The sequence below is a fragment of the Mastomys coucha genome, unplaced genomic scaffold (genome assembly GCF_008632895.1).
Source record: "Mastomys coucha isolate ucsf_1 unplaced genomic scaffold, UCSF_Mcou_1 pScaffold18, whole genome shotgun sequence".
Lineage (NCBI taxonomy): Eukaryota > Metazoa > Chordata > Mammalia > Rodentia > Muridae > Mastomys > Mastomys coucha.
In genome coordinates, this window is record NW_022196900.1 from 59372599 (window position 1) to 59382996 (window position 10398).

Consider the following 10398-nt stretch of genomic DNA (forward strand, 5'->3'; position numbering starts at 1 on the left):
TATAAATCTTTAGGCTATTCATGTATTTTTACTTCTTTTGGATAGTTATCAGAGTGAAATCGATCGATCATAATATAGATATGCCTCTTGGGAAACATCTAGAATGTTTACCACAGTGGTTATAACATTTCCCACTTATCAGCAAAGTGTGAAAACCCAAGGTTCTTCACCTTTCTAGAATTTTGTGTTTTAATCTCCGATTTATCAATCTTACTTAATTGGAAATGTAGTGGTTTATTGTTGTAGTTTATATCTGTTGTTGTTGTAGTTTATCTGTGTTTCCCTGTAGTGATTGTGAGTTTATTGACCATTTATCCACAAATACCCTTGTTTTAGAAACAACTTTCTAAGTCTTTACCTATTCAAAAACAAAAAACAAAACAAAACAACCAACCAAACAAACAAACAAAAAAAACCGGAGCCCCTTGTCTTTCTACTATTGACTTTAGGAATTGCTGACATAATTTAGACACATGTTACTCCATGAATATGTGTACATACCTGTTCACATGGTATATCCTCCAACCTGAGCCTTTTGCCTTCTTAGAGGTGCATTCACTTAACATATGTTTTTAATTTTGCTGTGTTTCAATTTACCAATTTTGCTTTTATAATTATTGCTCTCTGTGTCCCAAGAAACATTTACATAGGCCTAATTACAAAGCAGCTCGTTTATATTTTGTCCTCTGAGCTTTATGGCATTAGCATTTATGTTTCAGCCTTACTTCTTCTGACTTAGCTTCTCACTGTGAGGTAGGATCAAGGTTTGCTTCTCCCTGGCACCATTTGGTAGACTTTACTTTCCCCTTTGAATTACACCGATGCCTGGAAAAATCAACTGTGTGTACGTTGACAGTCTATTTCTGGATTGCTTATTCTGCCCTAATGATAATTTTTCTGCAATGTTTATAGTACACAGCATCTTTCAATCCATGGACATGAAAGCTTTCAGTTTATAAAGTCTTCTTTATTATTCTTCAGCATTTTTTTTTTGTATTTTAGTGCAGATTAATTTTCTTACTTTAATTTAAATCAGAGGTTCTTTAATTTTGGTGCTAAAATATAACCAATTTTATGTTTAGTTTTCAGAAGATACTGGGTCGGGTGTTTTCTGTTCTTGAGATGTCTCTTGTCAGGTTTGGTATGAAGACTAAGGCAGCTTATATGAGTTAGGATGTGTTGTCTTCTGCCCTATTAACTGAGAATTGAACTTTACTTATAGGCACATGATTATTTTGGTCTCCCGTTTCATTCTATCACTGGGGTAGGTCACATTTTTCAAATGTGATGGCTTAAAGTTGTTCATTATCTTTGTGACATTTTAGAACCCGTGGTTACAGTCTTGTTCTCATTGTAGATGGTGATAACTGTGGCATCTTGATCAGTATCACTAGGGGCTTAACAAGTGTCTTAATACTGTTGAGAACAAAGTCTAGGCCTTTCCATTCAGTTTATCTTTTTTTAGTTTCACTTACTGTCTTTACCCTACTTCCCTTCTTTAGTTCTTCTGCTTGCTACTTTTGTTCCTTTGCTAGATTCCTCAAGTAGATGCCTGGTTATCATTCTAGATCTTTTTCAGCTGCAAACACTTATAGTTATAAATGTATTCATGTCGTATTAGCTGTACCCCCATATTTTGTTGGGTTATTTCCTTGTCATTTACTTAAACATATCAACTGTAAAGTCTTTGCTACCAGGGTTCTTAACATATTGATTAATTTATAAATTTGTATCAATTCTCTTTTAATAATGAGCTTGTGCTTTTATTGTTTTGCTTGTGGGTTTTTTCCTCCATCAGCATATAGTCTTTTCATTTTCTTGCCTTTTGAAGCAAGGCCTCCTTCTGTAGCAGGGGCTGGCTTGGAAATCGCTACATAGGTGCAACTGGCCTGGAAATTGTGGTTCTCTGTCTCTACCTATCAAGTGCTGGGTTTACAGCTGTGTGGCACCTTGTCCTGCTTGGTCTATCTTGATAAATGTTCTATAAATGCCTCAAAAGACTTCGTGTACTATTCTTTTTTCTCATGCACTATGAATTTCTTAACTTTCTGAGCAGGGGTGGTGTACTGATCTCAGCACTTGTGAGGCAGAGGAAGGAGGATCTCTGAATTCAAGACCAGCCTGGTCTACAGATCGAGTTTCAGGAGAGCCAAGGCTGTGCAGAGAAACCCTGTCTGGAAGAACAAACAAACAAAGAACTTATTCACTTTAACTTTTTTAGGCTAGCATACAAAGTAGTGGGTTTTGTCACGGCATTCTTATACATATGTTCTATTGCATGCTGTTCTCATCCATGCCCTTCTCTTACTGCAGTCTCCCGTGCTTCCCTGTCCAGCTGACTCCCTTGCTCCCCACAGTTAACATCTCATTCTGCTGTGTTCTTACATGTATCCGATTGACTTCTCTAATTCCCACCTTCCTTAGTGTCACTTCTTCCCCTCTCAGCATCTCCTCTCTGTTATAGTGTGGTCACATACTTACACACACTAATGCCATATATTCACACATGCATATAATCTTAATCTTATGTAGGTTCCATACATAAGAGAAACCAGGAAGTATTTATCTTTTAGAGTATGCCTTATTTTTGTTTATTTTAATGTTTTCCAATTGGACTCGTTTCACCATCATTGTCATAATTTCATTTTTCTTTGTAGCTGCATCAAATTCATATATATACATGCATATATACACATGTATACATATAATGTATGTGTATATATGCATGTGTATATACACACACATATATGTGTATATACACACATAGATATTGTGTATATGCATATGTATATATACACACATTTGCTTTCCCCATGCATCTGTTAGTGGATATTTATGCTGATTCCATTTCCTGGCTGTTGTGAACACTGCACCTAGAGACATGGATGTGCAAGCATCTTCTATGGTACTTGACTTGGAGTCCTTAGGGAATTTGCCCAGAGATGGTCAAGCTGGGTCACATGGTAGTTCCATTTTCAGCATTTGGAAGCTCCTCCATACAGTGTATGTACTTTAGTTCTCAAGCATAACATTCCTAAGTACCTAACAAACTTAGTTGGTTGGTAATGCTCATGACTTAGCATCTTTGCTGATTTCCCATCATCCTTCTCAATGGCTAAGAGCGATGGGCTCTGATCTCTAATTGTTCTTTGTCTATTCTTTCTTAGATTTGTCAGTGTTTGCTTCCTTTTTATTGAAAACATACACATAAACATACCAAAGTTTGGTTTTTATGTGTGTCTGATGAGGTGAGTTCTTATAAACTAGCCTTCTGTAGCCCTAATGATACTCTTTGTTTTAAAGTGATTGATGGTTGTAGAATCACAATTGCTTTGATTCTTGGTCCAATGGGTTTTTGAGACAGGGTCTCACTGTTTAGCTAAGGCTGGCTGGAACTGACTCTGTGGCTCAGTCTGGTCTCCAACTCTTAATTCTTTTGCTTCAGACTCCAGCGCTATACATTTCCATGCCCATCCAGTTTTTAAATAATTATTTCTGGAATATTTTTGAATACACTTACTTCCAGTCTACCTTTAGGTTTCAACTATATCCCATGAGTAGCATACATAAACGTTTGTGTTCCCCCTCCTTATCACCTTGGATTCTGCTGGCATCAATGCAGCTGTTCTAACCTCACCACGAAGCACACGTTAACATTTAGAGCTTTCGCTGACTGCTTTCTTGTTAGCCCTGACTCATCATGCCGAGAGAATAATAGCCAAGTAAGGAAGTTGCCTTTCTGGAAGAGGAACTGGCCATAATCTTCAGGAAGGGAATGTTGTTTTTTGTTTTTGTTGTTGTTTTGTTTTGCTTCTGAGACAGGGTTTCCTCTGTGTAGGTCTGGCTGTCCTGGAACTCACTCTGTAGACCAGGCTAGCCTCAAATTCAGAGATCTGCCTGCCTCTGCTGTAATTAAAGGCATGTGCCACCATACCTGGATTTTATTTTATTTTATTTTATTTTTTAGTGTCTAGTAGATGGTCATACAGACCCATAGCAATCCATTCTGTGATTTTACTATTCAAGATCAGGCCAGCCTCAGATTTAAAGATCTGCCTACATCATGTGTGTGTGTGTGTGTGTGTGTGTGTATTCTTTTTGTTCAATTTCTTGTATTTCATGGAGTTAACGATTAGCTTATAGTTGTTTTTTTTTTTTTTTTTTCATTTTCTATATGGTCATTACCAATTCACCCTAAAGCATTTTCTTTAAAGTGGAAATCTCTTTTAGACCTAAGCCCACCTGAGATTCTATCCAGAGCTCCCCTCTCTCCTGCGCCTTAGACTTGTCAAAACCTTGGTCCCTAATTAGCTGCTCACTGTCTCCTCTAGAAGCTCCCCTCATGAGCATTCTGAGGGTTCCCTTCACCTCTTTTCTTCTCTACCCGAGATCCCATGTATGAGCATCCCTTCTCCCATATTAGTTTTTGCTAGGTTACATTATCCATATTCCAGTTCCTCAGATCTGTGAATATGTTATGGAATCCACATACATATATAACTATTAAGGAGAGAAAGTGGCCATGAGTTTGCTAGAGAGGAAGGAGAGGCATACAGGAGGATTTGGAGGGAGGAAAAGGAAGAAGCAATGTAATTATAATCTCAAAAAGAAAACTAGTCAATACGTTGAAAAGAAAAGAAGAGAAAAGAAAAAAGCATAGCTCTGTCAGGTGGGCAAGATGACCCTAGGTAGCCACTATTTGAAAAGATCAACACTGGTGTACATAAGAATCCTGGTCTCGGCCGAGTGGTGGTGGGGCACACCTTTAATCCCAGCACTTGGGAGGCAGAGGCAGGCAGATTTCTGAGTTCGTGGCCACCCTGGTCTACAGAGTGAGTTCCAGGACAGCCAGGGCTACACAGAGAAACCCCCTGCCTTGAAAAAAGAAAAAGAAAAAGAAAAGGAAAGGAAAGAAAAGAAAAGAAAAGAAAAGAAAAAAGAATCCTGGTCACGTCTTTGCAACATATGCCTCCCATCTGCCTAAGTAGCCAGACTTGTCCTCGGTCTCCATTTAAATTGTTGAAGTATTACCTGGGACCAAGCCCTGAAAGGTTTAAGGATGAGAGCATATGTCGACTATATAAGCCTAAGATATATATGCAAGTTAGCAAAATGTTCTGTTTAAGGCTGGTACTTCTTTGGGGATTCGCCAGAGCTGGATGTGTGCTATTATTAAAGCACTTTTTACTTATATTTATAAAAATTATACATTCAATGAAATAGTACACACTTTTGATCACTGTGCCAGTTTTCTGCTTGCTGATCTCAGTTCTGAGTTTGTTCTCGAACATATACTGTATAAGAAACACTGGGATTTCTTAAAGTATCTATCACTTAGAAGGATTATTTTTCAGGGGAGAAGTTTGGAAGAAAATTGCAGGGAGATGAGGCTTTTTTACAATTTTCATCATGGGTCTAGTGTTGCCTGGTAATGACTGATGGAGTCTGTACATCCACAAGCTTAGAACCTATTCTTAATATAGCCTTCCAGCTCAAAGCCTTTCGACATGGAGACTGTGCAGGCTAGTGTTATGTCAACTTGACACAAACTAGAGTCATCTGAGAGGAGGGAACCTCAGTTGAGAAAATGCCTCTGTAAGATTGGATTGGAGCCAAGTCTGTAATGCATTTCCTTAGTTACTGATTCTAGGGGACCAGCCCAGCCTATTGTGGGTGGGGTCATCCCTGGACTGGTAGTCCTGGGTGCTAGAAGAAAGCAGGCTGAGCAAGCCATAAGGGACAAGGCAGTTAGCAACACCCCTCTAGCTTCTGTCTCCAGGTTCCTGCCCGGTTTTAGTTTCTGTTTTGGCCTCCCTTAGTAGAATTCCGTCTTAGTTTGGGTTTCCACTGCTGTGAAAAGACAGCATGACCAAGGCAACTCTTATAAAGGAGTAACTTACAGGTTCAGAGATTCAGTCCATTATCATCAAGGTGGGAGTACGGCAGTGTCCAGGCAGACATGGAGCAGGAGGAGCTGAGAGTTCTACATCCTTTTTTTTTTTTTTTTTTTTTTTTTTTTGGCTTTTCGAGACAGGGCTTCTCTGTATAGCCCTGGCTGTCCTAGAACTCACTCTGTAGACGAGGCTAGCCTCATACTCAGAAATCTGCCTGCCTCTGCCCCCCAAGGGCTGGGATTAAAGGCGTATGCTACCACTGCCCAGGGAGAGTTCCTACCTCTTGACCTGAAGGCTGCCAGGAGAAGACTCAGGCTCACGTTGGCCAGACTTAAACATATATATATGAGACCTCAAAGCCCCGCCTTCGTGTATATATATATATATACACACTTCTTCTAACTAGGCCTTCTATAAGGCCACACCTCCTAATGGCGCCACTTTCCATAGGTCGAGCATATTCAAACTACCATAACTGTGATTCAGGATAGGTAAGCCAAACAAACCCTCTTCTCCCAAGCTTTTTTTTTTTTTTTTTTTTTTTTTTTTTTGGTCATGGCGTTTCATTCAACATTCCAGTAGTAACCCGAACTAAGGGAAAAGCCATGTGACTTGCGTGCCGTCACTTCCGGCCTGGAGAGTCACACAGCTACAGCTGCTCCTTCTGTGTTCCCACAGACTGCACTGTGGTAAGAGGAAGAGTAGATCTGCTGGGTCAGCGCACACCTGCTCTGCTTCCTGCCTACCCCAGTGCTCACACTTGTACACAGCCATGCTTTTGCTCGCAGGGTAACAGCTGCCTATAGCTTGTTCAGACTGCTGAGACTAGCCATTTTCCGTGCCACTGAGGTGGCACTGGTCACCTGAATCTGGCCTTCTCTCGTGAGGTCTGTCCCCTTTCCCAGTCTGTCATTCGTGGAGTGAACTCCCTCTGCCCTGTGATAGCACGTAATTCTTTTTTTCCCCTTAAATCATAGTTACTAATTCTTTTCATTAAACTCCTCCTGTTTAATCTGATTGGACCCAAACTTCTACCATGAGCTTTGCTACATGTATACACTAGGAAACAGTGAATATAACGAATGTCTAAATGTCTATGTGTCATTCATCTTCCCCTCTCCCTGACCCTAGACTAATGTTCTGGGTTTTTTTCCTCCATCCTTATACTAGTTTATGTTTTCAAGAATTTTAGATAAGTAGACTCACATAGTATATATATATATATATATATATAATGTAGTTATCACTCAGCATACTTATTGTCTACATTTAATTTGTGTTAATAATTTATTACTTTCTATTGTTGAGCTGTATTGGATTATATGGATATTCCAGAGTTTATCCATTTACCTAATGATGGACGTTTGGATGAATTCCAACTTTTGGTCATTACAAATAAAGCTGCTATCAATTTTCATGTATAAGTCCTTTTGTGGGCATATCCTTTCATCTCCTTCAGATAAATATTTAGGATAGGGATGGCTGGATCATATGGTAGGTATAGATTTTTGCTTTTAATGGAAAAGCTGTTCTCTAAAGTGACTGTACCATTTTATATTCCCATAAGCCACAAGCAAAGGTTCCAAGCTGCTCTGAAGCCTGGAGCCTCACCTGGACAAGGCCCACCTTTTTCACATCATCTTTCCTGTTTGTGGGTTGTAGTGTCTGATGATGGTCTTAGTCTGCATTTCCCTGATGGTGACTGTTGTTCATCTTTTCATGCTTTTTCCCCGTTCACACATCTTTTTTGGTAAAGCATTTGTCAGATACTTTCCCCTATTTTAAAGGCTGGGTTGTCTTCTTGTAGTGGAGTGGTGGGAGTTCCTTGTGTACTGTGTTGGACCAAATGTTTTGCATTTATTTTCTTTCAGTCTGTGGCTTACTTTTCATTTTTTATAACAATTTTTTTTGAGACAGGGTTTCTCTGTGTATCCCTGGTTGTCCTGGAACTCACTCTGTAGATCAGGCTGTAGATCAGATTTCTGTAGTTCAGGTTGAACTCAGAAATCTGCCTGTCCCTGCCTCCCAAGTGCTGGGATTAAAGGCATGTGCCACCACTGCCTGGCTAACAATATTGTTAAAGAGGGGATCTGATACCCTATTTTGGCATCCAAAGCCATCCACACATGTGTACATACCCCCACACAGACACACAGACACACATAATAGAATTGGTCTCTTTGACAATGTTAAAAAGAGGGTGTCAGATCCCCTGGACTGGAGTAACAGGCAGTTATGAGCTGACATAGGTGCTGGAAACCAAACTCCACTCCTCTGAAAGCCAGGCACACATGTTCTTGACCACTGAACCATCTCTCAAACCCCAATGGTGTCTTTCCAAAAGCAAGATTTGTCAATTAAATTTTTTTAAGTTGAGATTTTTTTCTTTTACTAAATTTATGCTGAATAAAAGATTACCAGAACGTTCTCCTACACTATCCTTGGTGGTACTACACTCTGTACTGGCTCAGAGCTAGCTTTATTAGCTCCTTACTGGCCTTGATTTCTTTCATATTTGTTTTTGTTTGTTTTTTGAGGGGGTTGTTTGTTAGTTTTTGTTTTGTTGTTGTTGAGACAGGGTTTCTCTATATAGCCCTGGCTGTCCTGGAACTCACTCTGTAGACTAGGCTGGCCTCGAACTCAGAACTCAGAAATCTGCCTGCCTCTGCCTCCCAAGTGCTGAGATTAAAGGCGTGCGCCACCACTGCCTGGCTCTGTTTGTTTTTTAGCACGTGTTCAGTGTTGTGTGTTTGTAGCTCTGCATGTGTGGCTCTGCATTCATGTGGTGCACACGTCTTTATGTGTGCATGTGGAGGTCAGAGGGTACATCATTGGGCTTCCTTTATTGCTTTCCACCTTCTTGCCTTGAAAAATGGTTTCTTACTGAACAGGAGACTCACTATTTTGAGTAGGCTAGCTGGCCAGTGAGCTCTTAGGATCTGCCTATCTCACCGCATCCTCTCCCCCCTCCCCACATACACACCCCCCAACCAATGCTGGGGTTATAGGCTGTGCAGGAATTCCAGCTTTTAATATGAGTATTAAAGATTCAAACTCATGACTTCATGCTTGCACAGCAAATACTCTTCTTATGAGCCATCTCTCCAGCTTCTTGGTTTTCTTCTTTATGTGATTCTGATGACAATTCTTTTCTGTTCGTGTACAAATAGACTTAGAAGGTTTGAATCAAAAATATGTGAAATCAAGATTATGTCAAAAATTCAGGTTGTATGGTGAGCAAATTCTTCTACTTGTTGAATCTCATAGTGTAGGAGTTTTAGCAGAAAGAGGAATAGTAATTTGTTGAATCTGCATACCTCAGGATTGTATAAAGAATGCCTAATATGGTTGATATGAACCGTTAATCCCAGCACCTCAGGAGTCATGGGCGGGTGGATCTCACAAGTTTAAGGTCAACCATGTCTACTCAATGAGTTCCAGGCCAGCCATGGCTACAGAGTGAGATCCTGTTTCAAAATAAGATGTTTTATAATAAATACTATTTATACTAACGCTACTTGGTACAGTTGGTTTTATTATCTGGAAGAGAATACTCTATTATAAAAGAGTTAAATAATTTGTGCAGGCCATCTAGCTAGGTGTGTCCCATGTTAAATCTACGTTCTTAATTACTAAAAAACCAGCTAGTACACAGTGGCTACTTAGTCTATGACGGGCATTGTGTCAGGCTTTTGAGAAGCATTACCTAGTTTAGTGCTAGGTGGTAGACATTACTATGGTTCTCTGCTGATGAAGAGACTGAAGTACTGGGACCCAAGTTCCACAGCCAATTAAGAGCAAAGGCGGGATTAAAATCTGCACCGTCAAGCTAGAGTGATGGCTACAAGAGTCTGCACTATAACCATCCTGCTGCATGCTTTCTTTAAGAAGAAAACCTAAGCCGGGCTTGGTGGCCCACACTTTTAATCCCAGCACTTGGGAGGCAGAGGCAGGCAGATTTCTGAGTTCGAGGCCAGCCTGGTCTACAGAGTGAGTTCCAGGACAGCCAGGACTATACAGAGAAACCTTGTCTCAAAAAACAAAACAAAGAAGAAGAAGAAGAAGAAGAAGAAGAAGAAGAAGAAGAAGAAGAAGAAGAAGAAGAAGAAGAAGAAGGAGAAGAAGAAAACTTAATTCTTATATTCGTGGACTAAACCAAGAAGATGCCCCACAAGGGTCTCTTATTCAGCAATGTCATTGAAAGAAAGAGAGCTTTATTTTATTTTATTTTATTTTATTTTATTTTTAACGTGCTTCCTGTAGTGCTGGAGACCATTCATGGCTGTATTTTTGAGTATCCTCAGGGATGATGATCTGAGCTATAGGTAAGCTAGAGGGAGAGTTCAGGGTAGAGGACTGCCTCCCCGTGTGCCAGATGTCTCAGGAGATCTCAGAGCTGGAGCTGGGAAGCTGCATTGTGTTCTCTGACCTGTTTGTGCCACCCTCCTGGCAAAGGCAAGGAGGTGGTCAGAGGAAGCCTGCAAGAGAGACATTTCAGTTGCTT